The sequence below is a fragment of the Hylobates moloch genome, unplaced genomic scaffold (assembly GCF_009828535.3).
Source record: "Hylobates moloch isolate HMO894 unplaced genomic scaffold, HMol_V3 SCAFFOLD_4, whole genome shotgun sequence".
Classification (NCBI taxonomy): domain Eukaryota; kingdom Metazoa; phylum Chordata; class Mammalia; order Primates; family Hylobatidae; genus Hylobates; species Hylobates moloch.
Genome location: NW_026652279.1, coordinates 26,246,886 through 26,272,814, shown reverse-complemented (window position 1 = coordinate 26,272,814; position 25,929 = coordinate 26,246,886). Strand labels below are relative to the sequence as shown.

Below are 25,929 nucleotides of genomic sequence, written 5' to 3'. Positions count from 1 at the left end.
CCATTATGCCCAGCCCATCATGTGAGAATTTATTGATCTACATTATTCTATTTTTTTTAATTTTATTTTTAGAGACAGAGTCTCACTGTGTCACCTAGGCTGGAGTGCAGTGGTGCGATTATAGCTCACTGCAGCCTCAAATTCCTGGGCTCAAGCGATACTCCAGCCTTGGCCTTCCAAATGCTGGGATTATCGGCATGAGCCACCACACCTGGCTATTCTATTTTTAAAAGTTGTTCTACTGAAATGTGACTTATGTACCACAAAATTCATCCATTTTAAGTGTACAGTTCATTGACTTTGGTAAATATTCAGAATTGTGCAGCTAACACCATAGTCCAATTTTAGAACATCTCCATCACCCCTAAAAGATTCCTTCTGCTCATTTGCAGTCACTCCCGGTTCTCATCCTTATCTCTAGGCAACCACAGTCTATTTTCTGCCTCTATAGATTTGCCTTTTATGGGCATTGCATATAAATGGAATCACACAACGTCTGTTTTGTGTGTGTGTGTGTGTGTGTCTAGCTTCTTTTAATGAGCATAATGTTTTTGAAGTTCATCTATGTTGTAACATAGATCCATACTTTGTTCCTTTTCATTGCTGACTAATATTCCATTTTAGGATACAGCACGTTTGGTTTATCACACATTTGTCAGTTGGTAGACATTTGGATTGTTCCCAGTTTTTGGCTATTGTGAATAATGCTGCTGTGGACATTTATGTGCAAATCTCTGTGTGTACACAGGCTTCATTCTTTTTGAGTGCCTAGCTAGAGTATGGCTCTACCATTATGCATTTAGCCAAACTCCATTGGTGGCAATTTACTTGGTTTTCAATTTTTTGGGATGGTATAAATAATGCTTTATCAGACATCTTTGTACATACATCTTTGTATATATGCGGGACTGTTTTTGAAGGATATATATTTAGAAGGGAAAGTTCTGCATCAATGGCTATAAACCTTTGAAATTTCAATAGCTAGTGTCAAAGTGGTCTTCTAAGAGAAATTGCCCTTAATTTATACCGCCACTGTTCTCACACACTTGTCGATATGGGCCGGAATTAATAGTCTAATCTCATAAGTGAAAAGTCTCTCATAGTCATTTGAATGGGAATGTCTCTCATTATTAGAAAGGTTATTGACCATTTGTAAGTCTTTTTCTTAATTTTTTTTTTGAGGCGGAGTCTCGCTCTGTTGCCTGGGCTGGAGTGCAGTGGCGCTATTTTGGCTCACTGCAAGCTCCGCCTCCCGGGTTCACGCCATTCTCCTGCCTCAGCCTCCCGAGTAGCTGGGACTACAGGCACCCACCACTGCCCCGGGCTAATTTTTTTTGTAGTTTTAGTAGAGACAGGGTTTCACCGTGTTAGCCAGGATGGTCTCGATCTCCTGACCTCGTGATCCACCTGCCTCGGCCTCCCAAAGTGCTGGGATTACAGGCGTGAGCCACCGCGCCTGGCCTGTCTTTTTCTTAATTTTGTATTGGGTTGTTGATCTTTTCCTATGGCTTTGAAATAACTATATTTTAGGAAATTGGCTCTTTGCTTATAAGATGTACTGTGAATTTTTTTTATTTGTCAGTTTATCTTTTATTCCCCCAAAACTGTGTTCATGGCTGTTGTGCTGTACAGATGTCTTACATTTTTAAGTAATTATAATGTGTTAGGAGAAAAATTCCTGTGAACATTTTACAGTATCACTTAGCTATTTATAATATCCCCAGAAGGAGGTGAGGAAGGTAAAATATTGGTAGGGAGAAACCTGAGGAATGTTATATGTGCTCCATCTACCAAACATCTGGATGATTAGGAGACATTTTTTAACCTCTTATTTAGTTATTTTTGTGTCCTATAAGCCCAGCCTCCATCCATTAGTGTGAAATCTGAGAACTGAATCTGGATTTTTTGGGGCCTTCTGGCCCCTTGCTGGTATAATACTGACAGACATTATTAATTGAGTGCATGCTGTAGGCCATTTGTTCCAGTTAATCCTTGCAATAACGCTGGAGATAGGCAGTTATTTCCCCATGGAAAATGACACTGGAATTTGACAGCAACTTGCTCAAAATCATACAGCAAATGCTGGAGATGGGATTCAAACTCATATTAGCCTGACACCCGAGCCCTGTGCTGAACTAGGACTCCCTTCATCCTCCCTTCCCGAAGCATTGGATGAGTTGGCCTAGCACTGACCAATAAGGGGATATTTCAACAGGGCTTTAGAAAAGGATAAGATCCCCAGGAAGGTACATGTATGGTGAGAAGGCCACTGACTTGAGCATGGCTGGCAAGGTCTGTGGGTCCTAGTCTTACCCGCTGTCCAAACTCTTTTCTTGTAGTGAGAGACAAGGCATGCGATTGCAACAGAGTCCAGGGAGTGAGAGCAGGAAAAGTGGATGGGTTCCTAAGACCTTTGTGGGTTTTCTGTTTGGTACGTGGCAGGAATTAGCTGACTCTTGGCAGTTGGATCTCGGTCTGGTGGAGAGACATCTGGGGCAGTGGGAGAAGAGAGGGGTTTCAGGCTCCAGCTCCAAAGTCAAAGTGGTTTCTAGATTCATATTGCTCTGCCTGTGATATTTTGACACTGGGAGATGCTGTAGGGGGTTGGCTAGACTGACTAGGACTGGAGATATGGAAGGCCTAGAAAGGATATGGTCAAAACCCATAAACATCTCGGGGGTCTGGGAAAGGGTGGACATACTCTTGCTCATTTGCTGCTTCCTCAGGAAGGCTACAGTGCCCAGTGCAACTGTGGGAAGGGGCCACACAAAGATGAATCATTTGCGGGCCCTGCACTCAAAGGACTCACTGTCTGGATAGGGAGATGGGATCTGTTCAGACGTTGCTGGAAGTAAGATCGAAGTGATAACACAAGAGGTGCAGGTAACAGAGCAGAAGGAGCTCAGACTCTGCAGTGAGACAGGCCTGGCCTTGAATTATGTTCCATAAGAGCAACAACAACAATATCCCTCATGTGTTGCATGGTGTGGTGGACGCAGAGTTCCCTTGTCAGGATTGAAGGACATATCCCCAGGTCCGGGAATTTACTGTGAGATGGTAGCTCTCAGCTGCCTGCCCTCTTGGAGAACTGCTTTGGCTGAAGAGAGCTGCCTCACCCAAGATCACATCCCCTTCCCAAAGGCCCACCTACCTCACCGCAACCTGGGACAACTACAAAGGGCCAACCTCAGCTTCAGTGCTTCCCTGTGGAGTCTGCTGAGGCCTTCACTGGTCTTGTGGTGTGGCCTGGTTTCTTGCTAGGCTCAATCCTTCTTCCTTCTCCCTCCTGCGAGTTTTGAAACTAATAGCACACCGTAACACACTTCCTGTATGGTAGTCTACATCTCTGAGTTTGCTTCCCAGGGGGCCCAATCTATAATACATAGATGATCATGGTAGATTTCTGAGTTGGGATTACTTGCTTCATTTTACAGCTAAAGCACTTGAGATTTAGGACTCAGTGGCTTGCCCAGAGTCAGCAGATAGCCCATCTCAGGTTCAACCCAAATCTACTTATTCCCAAAGCACTCTCTTTCTTTATTGCCACTGTCTAGGTGTGTGACTCTAAACAGTAGAAACCATGGGGTTATAAAACCGGCTTGCAGGAACAGAACTCAAAGTTCATTTGGTCACAGCTCCTGTTCTTTAATCTCTGGATCTGAGTTTCCTCCTCTGTAAAATAGGGACAATGGTACTTAAAGCAAAGTGTTATAAGGATGGGGTGCCCAACTCATCCTGATTTGCCTGGGACTTTCCTAATTTCCCCACTGAAAACCTTATATCCTAGGAATCCCCTCCATCCCTGAGTCTTGATGGTTGGTCACCCTATGTGAAGATCAACTGAAGTTGATCCAGTGAGTCATTCATTCAGCAAATCTTTATTGAGCATCTACTATGTGCCAGGTGCCGTTTTAGGGTCTAGGGATACTGCATGAACAAAGCAAAGTCCCTGCCTTCCTGGAGTTACCTCAGGAGCAGGAGGCAGACTGTCATGAAATAGACAAATGAGGACATACTATGATGTTGAGCACTGATAGGTGTGATGAAGGAGACTGAAGAGACTAGGGGGATGCGGTGTGCTGGGCTGGATGCTGGAGAGAATGTCCTGTTTTAGGGAGAGGGGACAAAGGAGGCCTCTGGGGTGAGGGGATCTTTGTGCTAAGACCTGAATGAAGGGTGAGTTGGCCATGCAGATCTCAGTGGAAGTGCTTTGCAGGTGGGAGAAACAGCATGTGCCATGGCCCTGGGCATTTTTAGCAGGTTTAAGAAAGATTCAGAGGCTGCTGTGGCAGGAGCACCATCAGCCAAGGGAGAGAAATAGAAGATGAGGTCACAGAGGCATCAAGGGGCCATAACCATGCAGAACAGTGGCACAGTCAGGGGGATTTGTGACTATTATGCTGAGAATAGATGATGAGTCTATTTGAGGATCAGAGAAGTTTCATATGGGAAGCCATATTGAAAACATGAGCTCAGGAATCAGACTCCCTGAGCTTCCGCACCCGTCAGCTGTGGAACCATGAATTATTTGCTTACTGTGTTTAAGCCTTGGCTTCCTCAGTAGTAAAGCAGGGATAATACAGTACCTGTTTTATGGAGTAGGTTTGTCGTGAGGGTTAAATGCAAAAATGCACATAGAGGTTAGCACAGAGCCTGCTTTTTTTTTTTCAGCTTTTCTTTTTGTTGTGATAAAATTTGCTTCATTTTTAATATTTATTTACAATATACTGAAGATAAAATGTACAGTTTTCACCATTTTTAAGTGTACGTTCAGTGGGATTGAGTTCATTCACATTGTCTTGCAACCGTCACCACTATTCATCTCAGAACTTTTTCATCTTCCCCAAATGAAACTCTGCACCCATTAAATACTAGCTCCCCTTCTCCCCCCCAACCCCCTAGCAACTCCTATTCTACTTCTGTCTCTATGAATCTGACTACTCTAGGTACCCCGTATGAGTAGAATCGTACACTGACCTTTTGTGACTGGCTTATTTCACTTGCATAATGTCCTCGAGGTTCATCCACATTACAGAATGTGTCAGAATTTCCTTTCTTTTTAAGGCTGAATAATATCCCATTGTATGGATAGACCACATTTGTTTATCTATTTATCTATGATGGGCATTTGGGTTGCTTCCATCTCTTGGCTATCTGTTGAATAATGCACCTGCATTCGGTAAGCGCTGGACTTACCTTTGCCATAGTTTTTGTCCTGGTTTGCTTGAGCCCAGGGAAATGATAGGCACATAGGACCAGGAGGCAGGAGATGTAGGTTCTCGATTTGGGTGGGGCTGACTTGTTTATTGAGTCTCAGCTCTGTCCTCTGTGAAATGGTGATGCAAATGCTTACTTCAGGAGGCTTGTTTTAAAGACCAATTAGATTTATTCTGTAAACGTGATAGTTGTACCATCCAACATGATAGCCACCAAGCCACATGTGGCTATTCAGCATTTGAAATGTGGTTAGTCCCATGTGAGACGTGCTGCAAGGGCAAAATCCACGACGGATTCTGAGAACTTAATACAAATAAAAAGAATAGAAAACATCTTGTTAATAATTTTTTATATTGATTACACGTTAAAGTAATACTATTTTGGATATATTGTATTAAAGAAAATATATCTTAACATTAATTTTACCCCTTTTTAATTTTTTAATGTAGCTACTAGGAAATTTAAAATTACACTTGTGACTTTGTGTTTTGATTGGACAGCACTGGTGTAGCGTTCACTGTGCATTTTCTAATCATAATCAGCAACTTTCTGGGTGCCACTCCCTGGGTCTGGGATCTGAAGGGAAATTCTGTCTCCCAGAGCTCCAGGCTGACAAGTGATTTACATCACCAAGGTGCTGTAGTCTAAATGGTGATCAATGTTTATGGCCCATGGAAGCTTAAACAAGCCAAGAGTAGAATAGGCCTGGGCATTGCTGCCAGTAACGTCCAGCCTTTAACGTGCAGTTCTTGGCTGCCTCCACAAAGGGCGGTTTTCAGCGTCACCACTCTGCTGGGATTTGTGATTTAGCTCCGTGCTCCCCAGTGACAATAGATTTCTTCATTTCAAAGCCTAACTCCTACGAAGGCTGGGGCTGGGGGTGGGGAGGGCCTGTGATCGCCCGACTTATGCCTTCTGTGTATCACTAATTGTATTACCACAGTTTCTTTAGGGAAAAATCATGCATTCACTTAGGACTTAAAAAAAAAAAAAAGATCTTCGGGAGAGTTGGTACCTCGTTTGGATGTAGAATGTTTTCCCCCTCTGGGGCAGAGAAGAAAAGAATTTCTATTTTGTAGCTGGGAGAAAGCTGTTGTGTACACACCCTCCCTCTTCCATTTTATCTCCCAACGGATAAGATCTGCAGGGAGCTGAGACAGCCAGTGTTTGTCACAGAAACAGAGATCAGTTCAGAGCCCAAGGCCGTGGGGGCAAAGGCATGTCTAGCCCAGGCCCAGGAGTGAGCGGGGTGGTAGTCAGGGAGGCCTGGGGAGTGGCCTGGTGACCTCTCAACTCTCTCCGTGCTCTGTCAACACCACGGCTTCCTGGCTAAGGCTCTGTCCAGGGCTGTGTGTCCAGGCCTTGAGGCTGTCACTTCTGTGGCCTTTCTGGCAGGCCCTCTGCCTTCTCCAGCTTTTCTGAGGGTCACACAGGTCCCTACTCCCTTGGAATTTTGTCACAAGAAATATTCTAACTTGGGGTCTAAGTAGTTTCCAAGATGGGTTCCTGGTGTTTGATGGTTTCATTCATTCACTGCTGAGGTGTTGGTCCCTGAGTAATGGAAGCCACAGGGCTGGGGGTGGTGGTGGTGGAGACAAGTGCTTCCCAGGGTGTTAAACTGTAGCAGTAAGATCTATATCCTCCTCTCATGTTTTGGTGGGGTGTGGGGGAATGCCCCAGAGATGCTGGCTTAGCAGGCCAGAGACCAGGCCCCGTCAGTGAGTGAACCACTTAGGGCAGGGAAAATGGTTCCTGCCCTGCCTACTCTACAAGGTTGGTATGAAGATCAAATGAAATCCTAGGTATGAAAGCCATTTGCACATTGTAAAGGGCTATGTGAACACAGTATTACCTTTGCTTTTTCTGTGGCACCTAGCTTTATTTCTTAATTAGTTCATTCCCAAATATTTTTGAACCTTTACCACGTTCCAGGCTCTGAGATGGGCACAGGGACATACAATATTGAATAAACACATTCCATCCCCTTATGGCTCATGGACCAATATAAGGGAAAGACAAAAAGCAGGCAGTTACAATTTAGAGGGTAGCAGCTGCAGTAAGGGTGTGGGTAGAGGATGCAGGAGCACAGAAGAGTTCTCGATCTTGCCTTTGAGGGCTGTGGAGGGCTTCCTGGAGGAAGTGACATCTAGGCTAGGGTCTGAGGGATGGAAACAAACATGTGGTCGGTTCTCAGTTAATGTTTGATAAATGAACAAGATAGTTTTAAATTGCTGTGAACTGTCAGGATAACTGCCCCAGTGTTTAGTTATCAATTTACAGATAGGAAATTGATTCAGAGAGGTTAAGTGGTTTCCCAGGGTGCCTAGCACCTAAGTGGCAGAGTTGGCACTAGAATCCAAGTTCAAGTCTCAGGGTGATTCTCCTGAGCTTGGGAGAGGGGGTAATTGTTTTGGTTATAGTGACAAGCTGCAGCTGCAGGGACATAGCTGGTGGGGGCATGGGATATGGTGCCCTCCAGTTTGAAGAGGACAAAAATGTCTTTATGAGACTGGGTTCCTGAGAAACAGACTGGGAGTCAGAGACTTCTGTGCAATAAGTTCGCTGAGGATTGCTCTCAGGATTAGTGTCCATGGAGGAGGGCAGAGGAAAAGCTGAACTGGGCTGCTGTCACTTTGAAAGCCTCAGCTGATCCCACAAAGGTTGCTGAAGCTGGGGTGACCTTTGGAGTTGGCCCAACTTGGGGAGAAGTGGTTGAATTTTATGCCCTCCCATCAACCAGTCACTGCAATTGGTTTTCCCACAAAAGGAAAGGAAGGAGGCTTACTTGAGCCTAGAGCATGTTCTGGAGAGGGGCTCTGCTGGGAGCTGTCAGCCACCCACACTGTGGGCAGCTGGGGGAATGGTCCTGCCCTCCTGGCATGGGGCATAGACGCCAGCAGGGACAACACTAGAAGCCTCGGCTGTGAGACACAGAATCCCAGGCCTGCGGGAGATTCAGGCCCAGCATCAGCTTGGGAGTTCCCACAGAGTGGACAGAGGGTTTCCAGGGGGTGAGTAGAGATGGGGCAGGAATCCAGGAGGGGGCTCGAGAGTGGGGCAGGCAGGCAGTTTCCATGTGGAGGTCTGTGCCTCGGCAGGGAAACCTCTGCTCCAGACAAAAGTTCGCTTTAGAGTGCAGGTCTTTGCTGGAGCAGGGCAGGCCAGTGAGCATCAGAGTGGTATCCTGTGCAGGAGCTGCCCCAGGAGGGTTTTCAGCTCCCTGGAGTTGGGGCTCAGAGAGTAATGAAGGCTTAGCTTCGTGGAAAGCTTGGTGTCTGGATAGGCTGTGTCTTGGGAGGGGGCTGAGCTTTCAGCTGGTCCAGCTATGGGGACAGAAGAGGCCAAGGCTGGCAGATAACATGGGCACTGATACCACTCTTCCTTCATCAAGGAAGAGTCTCCAGGGTCCCCAGTCCAACTGCCTCAAGGGCGAGCTAATTTGGCTGCTGCTCCCGCCATAGCTGTTTCCATGGATACATTTCAAGCCTCAGTCTGGTCATCTTCAAAAGCATCAAACGCAGCAAACCCCATCCATGCATAATCTTTTGTTGTAGCCCCACAAATAGCTTTTGTTATAACCCATTCCCCGCCTCCCTCCCCCCCATCCTCCAAACCAAAGAAACCGGCTTCACTGTGGCACAGTCCTCTAGCAAAAGAAGCATTCGACTTTTTTCTGGAAGTTGGAAGACCTGAGTTTGAAACCCATCCTTGCCATTTGTAAAATGCAAATAGTAACACCCAAGGCACAGAGTTGTTGTAAGGATTCAATGAGATACATGGATCTGGATCTGAAAATGCACAGCACATTGCCTGGCCTATGGTAGGTCTTCATGAAATGTTTGTGTCTTTCCTTTCACTTTATCAGTTAGGCAATTTAAGAATTACATCCCTCCAGTAGCACTCAAGTCTCTGTAACGTGTCTCCTTGAGTGTTACATGCACGTGATACAGAATAAGCTCTCCTTGATGTCAGTGTACTCTCCCTGATGACAAACGCCAAGTCATTGGTGATTGGAGCCTCAGAGGGTGTCTCTTGACTGTTCTTTCTGCTGACTCCCTAGTTAGGAAGGAACCAGTTATAGGGTCCTGAAGGCAAGTGGGCTGGTCTTTTTCTCCCTTGTCAAGGCCAGGCCTTTGCTGGGAGCAGGCAGAGGCACACAGGCGGGGACGTTCCTTGCCTCTGGAGAGTCTGTTCCAGCAGATGGCTCTGCTGCAGTTCTGCTTAGGAGGTTAATGGACACCAGATGTCTCAGCAGGCAAGTTTTCATTTTCTCCTGGAACCACTTAATTTGGCTGAACATCTGCCTTGGCTTCCAGGCTTTTCTATCACCTGAGCTTCAACACTGGGTCAGTGGCCAGTGGATGTCGGAGGAGCTTACAGTCCCTTTTCCTCACCTGGGGTCTTGGGGGCTGGGGGTGCCAACCTGATTTGTGGGTTAAAGGTGGTGGTTGAAAGGGCAGGCATGGGGCATGGTTGGCTTCCATCACTGTCCTTCATGTCTGGTCTGTTGTCACCAAGCCTTCCTATTGGAAAACCAATATTAAGCCAACAAAATGGTGTGTGCCTGAATGGGGAATATATCCATCTGGACCAGGATTGGCTGATTGTCAAGAGCAGAGGGAGGCCTCTGGAATTGGCTTGAGGGAGGTGCCAACATGCTGACCCTCCTCTGCTCCAGGGCCTCCCTCGGTGCGTTTCCAAACCACTGGCAGCTGATCATCTCTGGGTAGTTGTGACTTGAGTTTTGTTTGGAAAGTGCCATTCTGTTACTGGTACCGCTGGTTTTTAAATGACAGTGTCAGCCTGGCCTAAGGACCTTAGTAAGCTGTAGATTGCTGGGCCCCACCATGGGATTCAATATGTCTATGGTAGAGCCCGGGAATCTGCATTTGAAGTAAGCACCCCAGGTAATATTGATGTACGTGGTCTTTGGACTGTGCAGAACAATACTGCTTGGAACCCTGTCTTTTTGGGATCTGGAAATTTCTTCTGCTTTCTATCCCAGGGAGGCACACACGCATTCATGGTCTTCCTTCTTTGCCTGGGAAACTACTCATCCAGTAAGACCCAGTGGCTTCAGCTGTGAGACCTTTTCAGCCCACGCCTTTTTGGGGGCAGAATTACTTGCTTTCTCCTTATTGCTTCTATAACATTTTGCAGGTACTTTTATAGGATGGCACTACTCACATTTACTATGGTCTTTTGTGTGTTCCTTTTTGGCTGGGAGCTTGTCTTTTTCATCTTTCTATTTGTGCTGGAACATAGCAAAATAGCATGTCATAGGCACCAATAAATACATATTGAGTGAATGAAAGAATCCTTGTCCAACCCCCTAAATATTAATAACATATTCTTACAGTATATAGGATCTTTCTAAAGTTTATTCAAATAAAACAATTTTAGTTTTGATAATATAGCTTATTTATCTTAAAAAAATATATTGGTGACATATAAAGGACACATACTTTTTCTTTTTACAGCTCATGGTACTAGTCCTCATGGGACACAGTTTACCTTCTTGGCTGTAGCTATGCTCCCCTCCAAGCACACAAGCGGTGCCTTGCATACAGCCACCGTATTGTCAGCCTTTCCTTTAATCAACTTGCATTTAAATGCCATTTTCCTGGTTACTAGCCAACCTATAGCCTGATAGTGTGACCTGCAATTCATAAGTCCTTTCTGAAGGCTTGAATTTTTCTTAAGCATTTATACTGGTTTTTCATTTCTTTCTTGTCATTGTTCCTTTATTTAAGAGCTCAATGGTGTCTGTCTCAATGGCACATATCCAGGGCACAGAGACCAAGTGTTTGTAAATCTTTTTGGATGGGGCTTGGCATGTCAAGAAAGAATGAATAATTGTAGAGTGCTCATATAGTTTATAAAGCACTTTCCCATCAGCCATTCTTTGAGTTAGAGAATACGATTGCTTCCCCTTTAGGGACTCAATAACTAGGAAGAGATACAGCCAAAAATTGAATGCAGTTCTTTAAATCCCATGCTCTCGAAAATGATCATTGCAGCACTATTTATAATAAAAAACAAACAAAAGCAGAACCTATATAATAATGTTACAACTCTTTGATGGAATATTATACAGCGATTAGAAAAGAGGCCTCTAGAGGTGATGGAGCCACATGGAAAATATTGTCACAGCAGTCATATAAAGTGAACAAAGAAAAAAACAAAGGACATTGGAAACCATTTGATTGGTGGTGGGAGGTAAAATGCCATGGCTTAAAAAAAAATCTCAATCAGCAGTGCTAGCACATTGGTGTGATTGAAACACAGGAACACAAAACCGAACCCTCCACCCCCACTTCTGCCAGTACATATTTGCATTTATGAATGCTTCTGAGGTGCTGATGAAGTGAGAACAACTTTCAGCTGGAGCAGAGAGGTAGCGCGTGTGAGTGAGTCGCAGGAGTGTGGTCTGATGCAGATGATTAAGCCCATTGCAAATGCAGAATTAAGTAACTCTGATAACGGAGCCCTTGAGCATCCTTCTTGGAGATTAAACCTTTCAGGCTTTTAGCAGCTGAGAGGTGCTGGGGATTGGAGATAGCTGGCTTAAAAAGGATGGGAAGGGGGGCAGATATTGGATGGGGACAGGAAGGAAAATGCACCACATTCAGGTCAGGATTCTGTTCTGAAATTGGCTGTTGCTGTGAGAAGTGCTGGAAAATGTCCCATTATCTGGAGAGAGAGGACAGTGTGTCTGCTTGCTGCCTGTCTTTTCTTGCTTGTCTTTCTACAGGCTGAGGTTTTAATTTTCTGTACTGGCTGATTCTTCCAGTTTGTGTATGAGTTTTCATTCTTGTTTGGTGCCTGGGCCTGTTTTACATGTGAATGCCCTTTCAAAGAAAGGACAGTCATAGCCCCGTTTGCTGGGGAGAGAAAGGACAAGGCCTCTGGGCCCTGCAACCTCTTCCTTGCACCTGTTGACCTATTCAACCCGTGCATACATAGTGTGCACCTTTCCTGTGCTAGACACAGTGCCAGGTGCTGGGAGTAGACAGACATGGTCTTTGCCTTCATGGAGCTTACGATTAAACAGTGGTTGCTCAGGACTGGATACATAATTTGTAGCGCCCTGTACAAATGAAAAGGTAAAGCCCCTTTTCAAAAATTAAGAGTTTCAAGACAGTGCTAGCAGAGCACCAAACCAAGCACTGGCTACTGAATGCTAGTAGGTAGATTGCTGGTAGGTAGAATGCTAGGTAGATTGTAAGCCCAGGAAGCTGGCCCCATGGTTTCTTCAGGGAACCTTGTATAAGGATAGGGAGTTATTCCTTCCTTATTACCCCAATCTTCCTCATCACTGCATGTGGGGATTGAACAGCCTCTGAAGAAGAAGGTGTCTTCCTTGACTCAGTGGGCCTATGTAGAGAAATAATAAAACACAGATAAAAGGCAAGACAAACATTAAGTAAATACTGGTTGCCCGAGACATGTAGCTAAGGCCATGTAGACATATAAAGAATGTTCAACTTTTTTGGAAACATCTGAACATAAATCAGATGTAATGACAGAAAGCCTTGTCATCCAATGTTCCGTGGAGCAAATACGCTGTGACCAGTCTAATTGTTACAGACTTGAAAGACAGTCTCTATAGAAAGGCTTGTGCCCTGTATGATAACACAATTTACCAGTTTCTTTTTTTTTTTTTGAGATGGAGTCTCGCTCTGTCGCCCAGGCTGGAGTGCAGTGGCGCAATCTCGGCTCACTGCAAGCTCCGCCTCCCGGGTTCACGCCATTCTCCTGCCTCAGCCTCTCCGAGTAGCTGGGACTACAGGTGCCCGCCACCACGCCTGGCTAATTTTTTGTGTTTTTAGTAGAGACGGGGTTTCACCGTGGTCTCAATCTCCTGACCTCGTGATCCGCCCGCCTCGGCCTCCCAAAGTGCTGGGATTACAAGCGTGAGCCACCGTGCCCGGCCACAATTTACCAGTTTCTATGAAGCAACAGACAACCTACCTGGAAGTCATAATAAAATGAAGAATAACTACAATAGAATAGTTTTCGTATTTCCCAAATATTCTCTGGAATATTATTTTTAAGAAAGAGATTCTAACTAACTTGGGTAATTTGACAAATAAGTTTTGGAAAGGCTCATATTCTATTCCCTCTTGGAGATACATAATTCATATTAAAGTCCCATGGCTGTGAGGGAAGCCCTTTAAACTTTTAACACAATGTTATCTGATTATGATGCCTCTTTTAGAAAGTAATAACTAATAACAATGTAGTTAGAGAACAGGGATTCTGAAGCATATGCTTTGGAAAATGCTGGTGATGTACTTCTAAACTTCTGAGATGCATGATCTGGGATCACAGGATCTGGGTTTCAGAGCCGCTCATAACTATGGACAGGTTACATGGTCTTCTGGAGTCTGTCACCCAATCTGTTAAATAAAAATACCCACATGACACAGTTGTGTGGTTTAAATGAGACAGTACAAAATGAGAAGGAACATTTTGCAAACTGTGAAGTTGTCAAGCGTTTAGTGATTATTGAATTGATACTGAAATAGGAACTATTATCTCTGTTTGAAAGTGGGTAAACTGAGACCTGGAGCGATTAAGGAGGCTGGAGTTCCATAGCCATTTCGTGGCAGAGCCAATCTCCCAATTCACAGTTCTCAGCAGGATGACTTTAAAACCAACTTTGCTTGTAGATTTTAGTTTGGAAAACAGGCCACCTTTTTGACAGGCATGTCCTGTGGAACAGCTAGAGGCAGAGGCTGGCATCAAAATGCCAACTTTTCTTTCCTTTCTAGCATTGACATCTGATGTTAGCAGAATGATGAATTCAGGGGTGACAGATTTCTAGAGGATTTGTGTCCTCTTTAGGCCAGTACACCCTGTCATCTATACGAATCCCTTTTCTACCCTGAAAACCATCACTGAGGCTGATTTAAAAGGGAAGGTGGCTTTTCTTGTCATGAGTGAAAAAGAACCTGGTATGTTCTCTGTTGTGCATCTTTGAATGGGGAGGACGAAAACTTTGGAGAGGTGTGTTTTAGAAAAGAATATGTTGTTTTTCTTCCTTCTTTAAAATGGAAATCATGCCAGAGTGGAAAATGTAGAAATGGGAATTAGAAGACCTGGGTTTTAATCCTGTTTCTGCACCTAACTGACTGCCTGACCTTTGGCTGTTCCCTTACTTTATCTGGGTGCAAGTTTGCTATCTTAAAATAAGAGTATTGGACTAGTTTGCAAAATTTAGGGTTTTTGTATCTTTGCATTTTTCCATGTTTATGTCACCTTTATTATTTTCTGCATATTTTTCTTTAAACTGATCCATCTATTCTGTACAAATTGTTTTGGAGGGAAATGTTATAAACTTCTGCAAATAAAAAGTCAGCACTGATGCTGTATATTGGAGGTAACTCTAAGACAAAAGATAGGCTAGTTCAGGGGGCACTTTTTTGTTATGTATATTTTGTCTCAGTTAAAAAATTAAAAACAAAGAAAAAGCAAAAATAAGAGCAAAGAAAACATAAAATGCAACTATTGAAATAAATATACTGTATTTACTCTTTTACAACTCAAAGCTTTCATCCATCAGTGGCAGTAGATGATCCAAAGACGACCTTCTGGCTCCAAAGGTTTTGGTACAGATGATGTTTCTAGTGCAAACTAGGACACCATACTGCCCTTGCCAGAGAGCCACACATCTTTCTTAATCACACCGTAGCCATGGAAACACCCCCTCCTCCAACTTTGGCTGTCCTTAATGGGTGGTCCCCAGGGCTTGTCTCCAGGAAAACCCTGCCCCGCCTGGCAGACGGACTTGTCAAATGCATGGTTGTTGGTTTCACCTGGATTAAACTGCTCTCTCCATCTGGAGGGTTCCTGGCTTTCATTTCCAAATCAAAATCCTACTCACTCTTTGGATCCCACCTCCTGCATAAAGCTTCCTGGGATTCCTCTTAAGCCACAATGATCTTTTCTAAATTTTCTCCCTAAATTTTCACTCTGTACAAGTATTTTCGATTGGGTTGTTTTCTTTTTTGTTGTTTATTTTGGAGACAGGGTCTTGCGCTATCACCCAGGTTGGAGTGCAGTGGTGTGATCATGGCTCACTGTAGCCTCAAACTCTTGGGCCCAAGTGATCCTCCTGCCTCAGCCTCATGATTAGCAAGGACTGCAGGTGCACACCAGCACTCCTGGCTAACTTTTTTATTTTTTGTAGAGATGGGGTCTTGCTGTGTTGCTCAGGCTGGTCTTGAACTCCTGGGCTCAAGTGATCCTCCCACCTTGACCTTCCAAAGTGCTGGGATTATAGGTGTGAGCTAGTGTGCATGGCTTAGGTTGAGTTTTTTAGAAATAGAGCCTGAGACGGGGCCTTGGGTGCATGCTGTTTTTTGGCGTGCCTTTCTGGAAATACCTGTAAGGAGGTGACAACAGAAGGATGGGGAGGGGGAGGAGCTGAGGGAGGAAGTGGCTTCAGGTGAGCCTAGTCTGAGCCTCATCCATGGGAGCTCTGGTATTAATCACACCACAAGTTGTTCCTCACCCCTAGATGAGATGAACAGTCAGCTTTTTGTATCCTCATGTCATCAGTCACTGGCCTCAGGCTGGCAGGGAGGGAGTGGGGGTAAACCAGTGTTGTGTTGGACCTGGCCCTTACGAGCTTGTGGCGGTCAAATTTTTAGGAATGTTGTGAGCCACTATTAACAATTAAATCATGTCAAGTTATAATTAAGTAAATAATGCTAAAACAATGGAAATACACATTCAAAAGTCATCACTTCCTAATTATTTTACTACAGTTTTAAAAATCTGTGCACTTGCAGTTATTTTTGGTTATTGGATCTTTGTGGTGGAAATACTATGTGATGGAGAGCTATGTGCATCTCTCCACAACCCCACCTTCGATGATGTCTTGCTGGGAGCTTGGAGTTGGCCATGGTGGGAATATTTACACCAGGGAAAGTGGCAGATACTCAAGCTAGGGCTCCTCCTACCCCACCAGAAAGTGGCTGCTAAACATTTGTCAACACAGCACTGGGTGTAATCTCCCTCATCAGCTGGGTGTGGGGATGGTGGGGGTGGCAATTCTCCAGAGGACAGGGCAGCTGTGAGCCACTGGTAGCCACCACTCAAAGCAGCCAAGGGATGGTACATGGCCTGGGAACGGGGATCTGGACAGGGCACAGTGTTCTCTAGGGCAAGTTATTTGAAATTTTATTCACGTCCTGACTTGTGGCATCCTGTCATTAGGTTTTTATTGGAGAGGGAAGACCAATAGAAGCCTGGAGCCCTGGGTTCTAGTGTTGACTTTGCCACTATCTTGCTGTGTGACTTTGGGAGAAGGTTGTTTTACATCTCTGTTTTCTCACCCATGAAAATAGGGGATCAGATGACCTCTCAGGAGGCTTTCAGCCCTGCACAGCCTCAGACTATGTGATCCTCTCAGCTGTTGCCACCTAAGTTAGGAGCATGAGTACAGAAACCATGTCTCATTGTATTACCTGCAGAACCCAGCACGCGAAACTTTCCTCCTTAGTCTCCAGACTTAGAGACCCAATCGTAAAAATAGATAACATTTATTGAGCACCTACTGAATAGAATACATTTTAGATCTTAGCTCATCTAATCTGTATGTCAACGTTATGACATAGGTTTTCTTTTTTTTCTATTTTACAGATGAGAAAATCGAGGCTCAGAAATATGAAATTACTTGTCCAGTCACACAGCTAGTAAATGGCCCATTTGGGATTCCAGCCCCAGTTGGCTTGTGCTTTCATGCATTTTCCATATTACCCTATTGGAAAAGGATTTAGAATAGGCTCTTGCTACATCAGGGTCCCCATTTGGGATCTAGAGATTGCTTGGTTTCATCTCCCCTTCCACCTATTCTCTGTCTTGCTCAGTCTCAGTTCTCTTTCTTCTGGGTGGAATGGCTTGTAAGCCCCTTTGCAACTCAGGCCATTGTAACTGTTGAATAGGCAAATGAAGGAGGAAGACTCCGAGGATGGAAGCCAGCTGTGCACTTGGCTGATGGTCTGGGATGCACAGAGGTGGGATGGGGTGGATGAGCAATGGGAGGCTGCTAATGAGTGTTTCCCAGTGATGCCTCCGAGGGTGGCTGCAGCCTCTGCGCTGCTGTTTGGGGTTGTTGGAGCCATCACAGCACGGCCAGGATTTGCCCTTAAGCTTAGTGACAGGTTGGATCACCTTCGCTCAGAAGGCCTGGCCACTCTTTGCGATGTCTGGTCTGTGGTGTGGATGATGGCAGCTGACGTGGACTCCTCGCCACCTGGAAATGCATAAAGTGCAGCTTAGCCCCAGGCCATGGGGAGGCGTTCTGTGCAGCCCCTAGAGCCTTTGTTTCTCATGATTTCATTCAACCCTGTCCCCAACCCCCACCCAGTGTCACAGGGATCTTAGTCCCACCTCCCCAGGGTCTGGCCCAGGACCCCCATCTCCCACCAGCACTTGGTGTTTGAAACCTCCTCCCATAGCTGTGGTTTATTTAGGCCCCTGCCACCCACCTGGGCACCTCCTCTGCATGGCTCCCCATTTCACAGAAGGTGTTGATGCCTTTCTTGTGATTCTGCCAGCAGAGAAATTGAGGTCAGGGAGATCGGCCAAGCACACTTTTTGGTGGCTTTTAAGGAGGAACGATCAGTTAGTGATCACTGTGGGCAGAGGGCTAAGGGGATGGCTTCAAGGAGGGAAAAAAGAGCCATCGGGTGGTTCCTGAATTGTAGAAATGAACACAGTGAAAGTACCAGGCTGGGCTTGGGGGTCAGAACCTCCCTCAAGCCCCTGAACATCAGCTTCACCACTCAGGATTTCTCACTTCAGTGACTGGCTTCATCATTCCTCCAATTGCCCAGGCCAGAAATCTGGGAGTCGTCCTTGACTTGTCTCCCTCACCCCACAGTCTAATTGGCTGGCAAATCTTGTATCTATTTTCTGTCTCCTGAGTTGAGTCCTTTGCTGTGGCCACTGCCCACTACCAAGGGCCCACTGGCTCTTACCTGGACTGGTTCAGCCATCTCTTTCCAGGCCTTGGTCTTTCTGCTTCAGCTCTCCTCCCTCAGCTCCCCCATCCATTCCCCTCTGCAGTCAGAAGTGTCTTCTAGAGGTGTACATTTGGCCTTATCATGTCAGCTCCAGGTTAGAGCCTGGAGTTACTGTAACGATTACCTCCAGGACGAAGTTCAGACTCATTAGCCTTCCAGGAAAAGCAGCTCTTCTTGCCCTGCTCCTGTTTGACTCTCTGTGATGGGGGTCCCAAAACTACCTTAGGTTTGATGATTCACTTGAGGGACTCACAAAAATTAGAAAAGCTGTTATACTCATGGTTATGGTTCATTGCAGCAAAAGGAGACAGATTAAAATCATCCAAGGAAAAAGGTGCATAGGTCGGAGTCCAGGGAGACACCAGGCATAAATTTCCAGTTGTCCTCTCCCAGGGGAGTCACTTGGATAGCGCTGAACTCTCCCAGCAATGATGTGTGAAAAACATAGCAGGGAAACCCAACTGCCCCTTGGTGTCCAGGGTTTTTGTTAGAAGGGAGTCAGTCACGGAGGTATGAGTCACCCATGTGACTGACCTTGGCTACTCAGTCTCTATGCAACCCCTGCACGCCTGGAATCAAACCGATATAGCATGGGCTAGGACTCCAGGTAAACAAAAACAGGCCTTTATCATGAATGACACTGTTAGCATAAACTATGTGGGGTGGCCCAAAGCCCCAGTAATACAAATATACTCTGTTCCATCAGGCACAATATTCCAAGGGCTCAGAGTTTATTTCCCGGGGACTGGTTAAGGGCCAGTTCTTTCTTTGGAAGGTGCAGAGTTTGAGGACCCCAAGCCAGTGGAGTTAACCCTTTATTGCATACCTCACATCCACGATTCTCTCCAGTATTAGGCCATTCTTGCATTGCTATAAAGGAATACCTGAGACTGGGTGATTTATAAAGGAAAGACATTTAATTGGCTCATGGTTCTGCAGGCTTTACAGGAAACAAGGTGCCAGCATCTTCTGGGGAGGCCTCAGGAAACTTACAATCATGGTGGAACCTGAAAGGGGAGTAGGCATATCACATGGCAAAAACAGGAGTGAGAGAAAGTGAGGGGGGAGATGCTATACACTTTTAAATAACCAGAACTCACCAGAACTCACTATCATGAGGACAGTACCAAGGGGGATTGTGCTAAACCATTCACGAGAAATCCGCCTCCATGATCCAATCACCTTTTACCAGGGCTCACCTCCAACACTGTGGATTATAGTTCAATGCAAGATTTGAACAGGGACACACATCCAAATGATATAATCTCCCATATTTCCCACATTCCAGTGCACTTTCATGACTCTGCCTTTGCACATACTGTTCCTTCTGCCTTGAATTCCCTTCTGCCTCATCTTCCCTAGTCTAACTGGAGAGCTCTCACTCATCCCGTCCTGTGTGGAGGCTTCCCTGATGCCCCAGGCAGGCTGAGTTTCCTCCTTCCTGTGTACACAGGCACTGTCAATGCCTGCCGTAATTTGTGGATTCTTCAGCATCCTGTGGATGGGTTCAGGTCTATTTTCCACACAATAGGAAACACTATTAGCTCCTTTAGCATGAGAAATGTGCAGTCCATTAAAATGTTTATTTTATGTTTTTCCAATGATAAAAGGAATACTTGCTCATGGTAGAGAAATTTGGGCAGCATATTCCTTTTCAGCTTTTTCTCTCCAATGTTTTCCGTGTGTGAATCATTATAATCCGGGAGACCATAGTGCCTGGCCCTGGGTTTGCCTCCACAGGGCTGCTAATGTTGTTCCAATCTCTCTGAAGTGGTGAATGAGGGCGACTCCACACCTATGCTCTCCCAGCCTCCAGAGACTTGTGGGAACTGAGGACAGAGTGTGGAGGAGAAACTCCTTTTTTTCTTTTGTAGGAAGAAGAGGTGGGGTAGTGATGGAGTAAGGGAAGACTTCCCAAAGAAGTTGACATTTGGGCCAGAACTTGAAGGAACTTTAGGATTTTGCTCAGGGATGGAAGGGAAGAACTTTCCAGGCCAAGGTCATGGAACAAAGGGGTGACTGGCTGAGCTCAAGGCAGTGGGGCTCCCCTCCCCTAAGGGTCCCCAGCCCTGGGATGTGACATATCACTTGACTTTCCTTTGATCCTACACAGGAGTTGTTTCCAGGGGGACACCCTCACTGAGCTGCTGACCCCAAGTTCTGTTTTAGGCATGGGGCTTCTTTGTTTGTTTTGTCATTTGGCTCTGGATGTGTGTGAAATCCTAATTCAGGTCCCAAATAGCTGACTGACTAAAACCTAATGAAACAAAAAGATGGAGGAAATGTGCACTAAAACAGTTGTTGAGTAACCCCAGGTAGCTTCAGTGCATGCCAGCTTTAAGCCTATAAATACATTGATGGGCACCTCTTTCTCTTCTGAAACAGCAAGCCCTGAGGATTGGAGCCAGCCAGTGATATTCCATTATACTACATTTTCAGTTTTAGGGAATCTTTTGAGCAAAATGGGACCTTTTGGGGCCAACCTGTCATACTCAAGACCATGGCGAAACCTATCTGTTCATGCCAAGAGCTCAGCGTCCTACCTGAGTTCTGCTGAATTGCCTGTTCTCATCTCCTGCCTTCTAAATCACTCACTGGTGCTTCCTGTCATGGTAACTAGGACTTTCCACTCCTTATTCTGCAGCCTTTGACATCACCAGGGCTGAAAAGATCACTGGGCCTTCATGGGGTATTTTTCCAATGCGAATTGACTTTGTATGTGTTGGTGAAATTACCAGAATCTTCCACCGACTGTGTGAGGATGTTTCTAGACCCAGTTCTGTTCTTTTCTTGCCGTGTGTTAATCTCTACTTTGTCACTTACTGGTCCTGGGATATTGGATGGGTTACTTGACCACTCTTGTGTGTCAATTTCACCTGTTAAGTGGGGATGATTATTTCTCAGTGTTCTGGCAGGATTAAATGTGAATATACATGAAAAGCCCTTAGAATAGTACTTGGCACATAGTAAGCATTTAGAAATGGTTATAGTATTGTGACTGTACTCTTAGATCCATCTCCTGTTTTAAACTCTGGATTATAGGAAAATAAGAGATTCAGGGAGAGCTGGGTTCGTTTTATCAATTTACTCTGTGATGCTGGGTGTCAATTCTTCCTCTAAGGCCTTAATTTGGCCACAGTGAAAATGACAGGGGTGGATTCAATCAGGAATGACAGAGACATGAAGGACATGAAACTTCTGGATTTTCTCACCCATTTCCTACTGGTCCCAGACATGCTCTCAGACTATTCTGAATATAGCCCTCCTGGCAGCCATTGTAAATGGATTAGAAGGCACTGGAGCTGAAATCTGTTTTCTGTCCCTGGATTACAGGAAGTGTAGGGAATGTGGGGGGCATGGGAGATGATATAGTTTGGATGTGTGTTCCTGCCCAAATCTTGTATTGATCTAATAATCTATGATCTTAAAGGGATTGGAGGAGTCCAATTTTCAGGCTCCACAGATACTTCATCCCCTTCCCGTACAGCTCTGCCCATTAAATATGACAGTAGATAAAAACTGACTTCCAGAAGGCACTCAGGACAAACGATTTGATGGAGAATAAGCAGGGGCTTGCCTTACCAGCTGAAACATTTCCGAAACCTCAGTTTGTCCAGTTCTCTCTGCATGATATTCAAGACAGTTTTACTGAAGGTCTGAACACATCTTATCTCTGGCTTTGGATTTGTTTTTAATTTGATTTAGCCAAGGAGCAGAAAGGAGACAAAATTGACTGGAGCTCAGGGTTTGTAGGATAAAATCCTGAGTGGACAGGACCAAATTATGGTGGCTCCTTCTTGACTGTGATGATATGTCCTCCTCTGAATGGCAGAAATCTAGACAAGTGTTTTGTCTTCAGTGGAACCTACAAAAAAAGGACAAAGACCCTGTAGCAGTCACTGGTCTGATTCTTTTAGCTTCTGTTCTTTCTTTCTACCATCCTTCAATGAATCCAATACTCTGCTTAGGAATACCACCCTTTCTCAAGTTTACTCAAATTCTTTCTTTAATAATGTAAGGAGAATTCCCAATGTGAAGAGAATGGGCAGGGGAGCAGGGAGCAGTAGTTCTTAGGCCAATTTTGCATCTTTCCCTATTTGCCTTTATTATCATGCACTAATTATTCACAGAGAGCCTTGCCCTTTGTGGGTTCGCATTAATTTAGATTGCTTTTGAAAAGCAATCAAGGAAGGAATGAAGTGATCACATATCAAAGGGAAAAAGATATGGCATCATAGAGAGGCAGTATGCTTTGCACAACTGGCCATATCAGGTTGCTCTGAGCTTTCTCCAGCCCAAGAAATATCAGAAAGTCCATCTGAGCTCTCCTAGCCCTGGTGTGGCCCCATTCATCTTTCTTCATGTCCATTCTCTCAGTGGATAAGAAGGTGGAGAAGGCATATGTGGCAGATGATTGCTGGGTAGAGACAGGACTCTTCCTCACTCAGCCTCAGTTTCCTCATCTAGAAAATGAAAAGGTGGATTAGATTATCTTTCATGCCCTTCTCTCTAGGTCTACAACTCTCTGCCAAAGTTGTTTTGAAGACCTATAATTGTGTAACATAACAAATGGACACACTAATTGCCTGCTCCTAATCCATAAGGTTCTCCTTGCTCAGTCTTCCCTTGGGTATTATTAGGAACAGAAAGGTGAACTAATATTTCTATATCTCTCTCCTGCTTCAATTATCCATGCTATTAATTTTGGTCATGGATTTTTCAGTTGTCAGCCTTTTGTTTTATTTGGGTTCTTACAAAAAACTGTGTTATTGATGTATAATGTACACATAGAAAAATGCACATTTGGTAAGGGTACAGCTAGATCCTTGCTTTTTATGATCACTGTCTTGTATTCTTTCTCCCCTCACCCCCTCATCCTACTTCCTTCTAATTTGGGATAGGCACAGAAAGGGTCTAGGACCAGAGTCCCATTCCAAATCTATTGTTCCCATAGGCTTCTGGCAGAGGGTTGTTTGCTAAATGAGTTTGGGGGATTTGTTGTGAACCTGGTTTCTGTTTCTGTAGTCACTGTCAAGGGTGAATATGAAGAATTGCAGGTGTTCTGAGGGCGTCTCTGATGGGTATAAGTCACGTCGTACACGGCCTTGTATGGGACATCCAGTGAGTGAGCGTTCGGTGAAATGAAATCGAGGCTGAGGGTAGGACCCTCGTGGATTGAAGAGGTTGGCAGGGAAAAAGGAGGCAGGGCAGGAGAGTGAGGCAGAGCACGCCCTGTCAGCAAGAAGCAACACTGATGAAGCTGTGGCAGGGTCTAGATTTATATAAGACAAGGGGGCTGGTGGTGTACACAGAGGGGGCAGCCAGTAAGAGACAGTGGCTGACTTCTTAAGCTATTCTTCCCAGGGGAAGAAGCCCAGGGCTGGGAAGGGCTGCTGGATTTGTGATTAGGAGGTTGGCAAAGACTGTGCTTCCTTGAAGAGGTGAAAGGTGCTGTGTGGAGAGAGAAAGGATGTGGAGCACTCAGCACAGTATCTGGACGTGGGCTGGTACAGTTCTCCCCTACTTGCCCTCAATCACTGGACAGCAGTGATGAAATACCACCCTGCCCCTTCCTCAGTTAGTCCACTGACTGTGCCCCCTCTCTGCAACTTTTCACCTTGGAGGCACATTGCCTTTTAGAAAGATCACCATTAAAACTTTTTGGTGAAGGACAAACTAACACAAGAACAGAAAACCAAACACTGCATGTTCTCACTCATAAGAGGGAGTTGAACAATGAGAACACATGGACACAGGGAGGGGAACATCACACACCAGGGCCTGTCGGGGGGTGGGGGCTGAGGGAGGGATAGCATTAGGAGAAATACCTAATGTAGACGACAGGTTGACGGGTGCAGCAACGCATCATGGCACGTGTATACCTATGTAACAAACCTGCACGTTCTGCACATGTATCCCAGAATTTAAAGTATAATAAAAAAAATTAAAAAAGAAAACCAAAAAACTTTTTGCTGAAGGAAAAGTAAGAACGTGGGGAGACTTCAGTGCCCACTGGCTATAGAAAGGGCTAATTAACCTTGCTTTGGTGCTGCCGAAATGACAAGCTGTTCCTCTGTAGAACAGCAGATGCCCCCGATGTTTATTCAAGAGCAGCTTATCGATTGGAGGACTCAAATTGGGTAGATTTCAATAACTGGAAATAAACATCCACCTTAGACCGCCTAAGGACACAGCATGATTATTCCTGGGGTCAGTCATACATGGCAGGGTTTGGGGAGGTTGGGAGTTGACCTGCTCAAGCTGGTTCATTCCTTCATCTCACAGTTAGCTGAGGTTCTCTGAAGGTCAGGTTCCCTATCTACAAGATGGGCTAAGTAATACTTCCCTGGTGAGTTACATGAGGATTAAACAAGTTTCTGTTTCTCAAGTACTTATGGTAGTCCTTAGCATGTGGTAGGCATTTCATAAAAGGTGATATTGATAATACTCCCAGCAAGCATTTATTGAGCGTCCCAGGTGCTGTTATAGAATGAATAATACAGAACCCCTATTCTTAAGGAGCCGATAATGTAACAATAAAGATTTATATTACTCAGGAAGTAGTCACAAGGCAGTGTGATAAATATTGTAATAGAGAGACACTCAGGGTACTGTGAGAACATAGAACGTCAGATTCTCTTTGGGAGAGAAGGACAAGGCTTCCCTGGAGGTTAAGTTAGATCTTGAAGGCAGAAGGGCAGAGAAAAGCCTTCCAGGCCCAGAAGACTCCAAGTTCAAAGGCGACAAGGTTTGAGACAATGTGGTGATCTTTAAGCTAGCATAACTAATGTGATGTAGCATGAGCAAAAAGGGCTTTAGCAAGTATTTATAACAGTTTGGGGGTTTGAAGGGGTGACACAGTTGGAGAATGCTGAGTTGCTGGGTTTGGTTGGAAAGTGGAACTTTCCCAACACTTAGCAAGGTTATCCTTGCTAACCCTGTGTGCCTGCCCACTCCTGGCCTCTCCACTGAATCCTCCTGGGAGCATTTGGGGAACAATCAATCTTGGCATCCAAAGCTCATTACAGTCTGTTTCTAATCTTTCTTTCCTCTAATCTCTTACATCAAGACATCTCAATCAGGTGCAGTGGCTCATGCCTGTAATCACAGCACTTTGGGAAGCCGAGGTGGGAGGATCACTTATGCCCAGGAGTTTGAGACCAGCCTGAGCAACATAGTAAGACCCTGTCTCAAAAAAAAAAAAAAAAAGAAGTTTGTCAGGCATTAGTCCTACTTGAGTGACACATACCTATAGTCCCAGCTACTTAGGGAGCTGAAGAAGGAGGATTGATTGAGTCTGGGAGATTGAGGCTGCCATGTGCTATAATCTTGCCACTGCACTCCAGCCTGGGTGACAGAGTGAGACCTTGTCTCTAAAGAAAAAGAAAGAAGGAAAGAAAAAACGACTTCTCAACATTTATCCAGTGCAGTGCCCCCCCCTACAAAGGGGTGCCATTGATACGCTTCCCTTCCACAGTCAGCCCAGTTCACAGATGGCTCCTTCTTCCTCTGAAACCCCTCTTTGACCACTCCAGTCATGATCCTCCCTGCCCCCTCTTGGAGCTCAGGGTGGCTAGTGTGAGGGGCTGGAATCCGGCCTCGGCCAGGTAGGTAAGGGATAGAGAGGCTCAATGTGGAAAAGGCCTTGCATGGTGTCCAAGGGCATGCAGCCCGT

General features: G+C 45.2%; 1 protein-coding gene across 9 annotated transcripts in view; it reads left to right on the top strand.

Annotated features, from left to right (window-relative positions):
- Positions 1-25,929, top strand: part of SRGAP3 (SLIT-ROBO Rho GTPase activating protein 3) — a 269,948-nt gene that overhangs the window by 39,153 nt on the left and 204,866 nt on the right. The gene's annotated exons all lie outside the window — the stretch shown is intronic.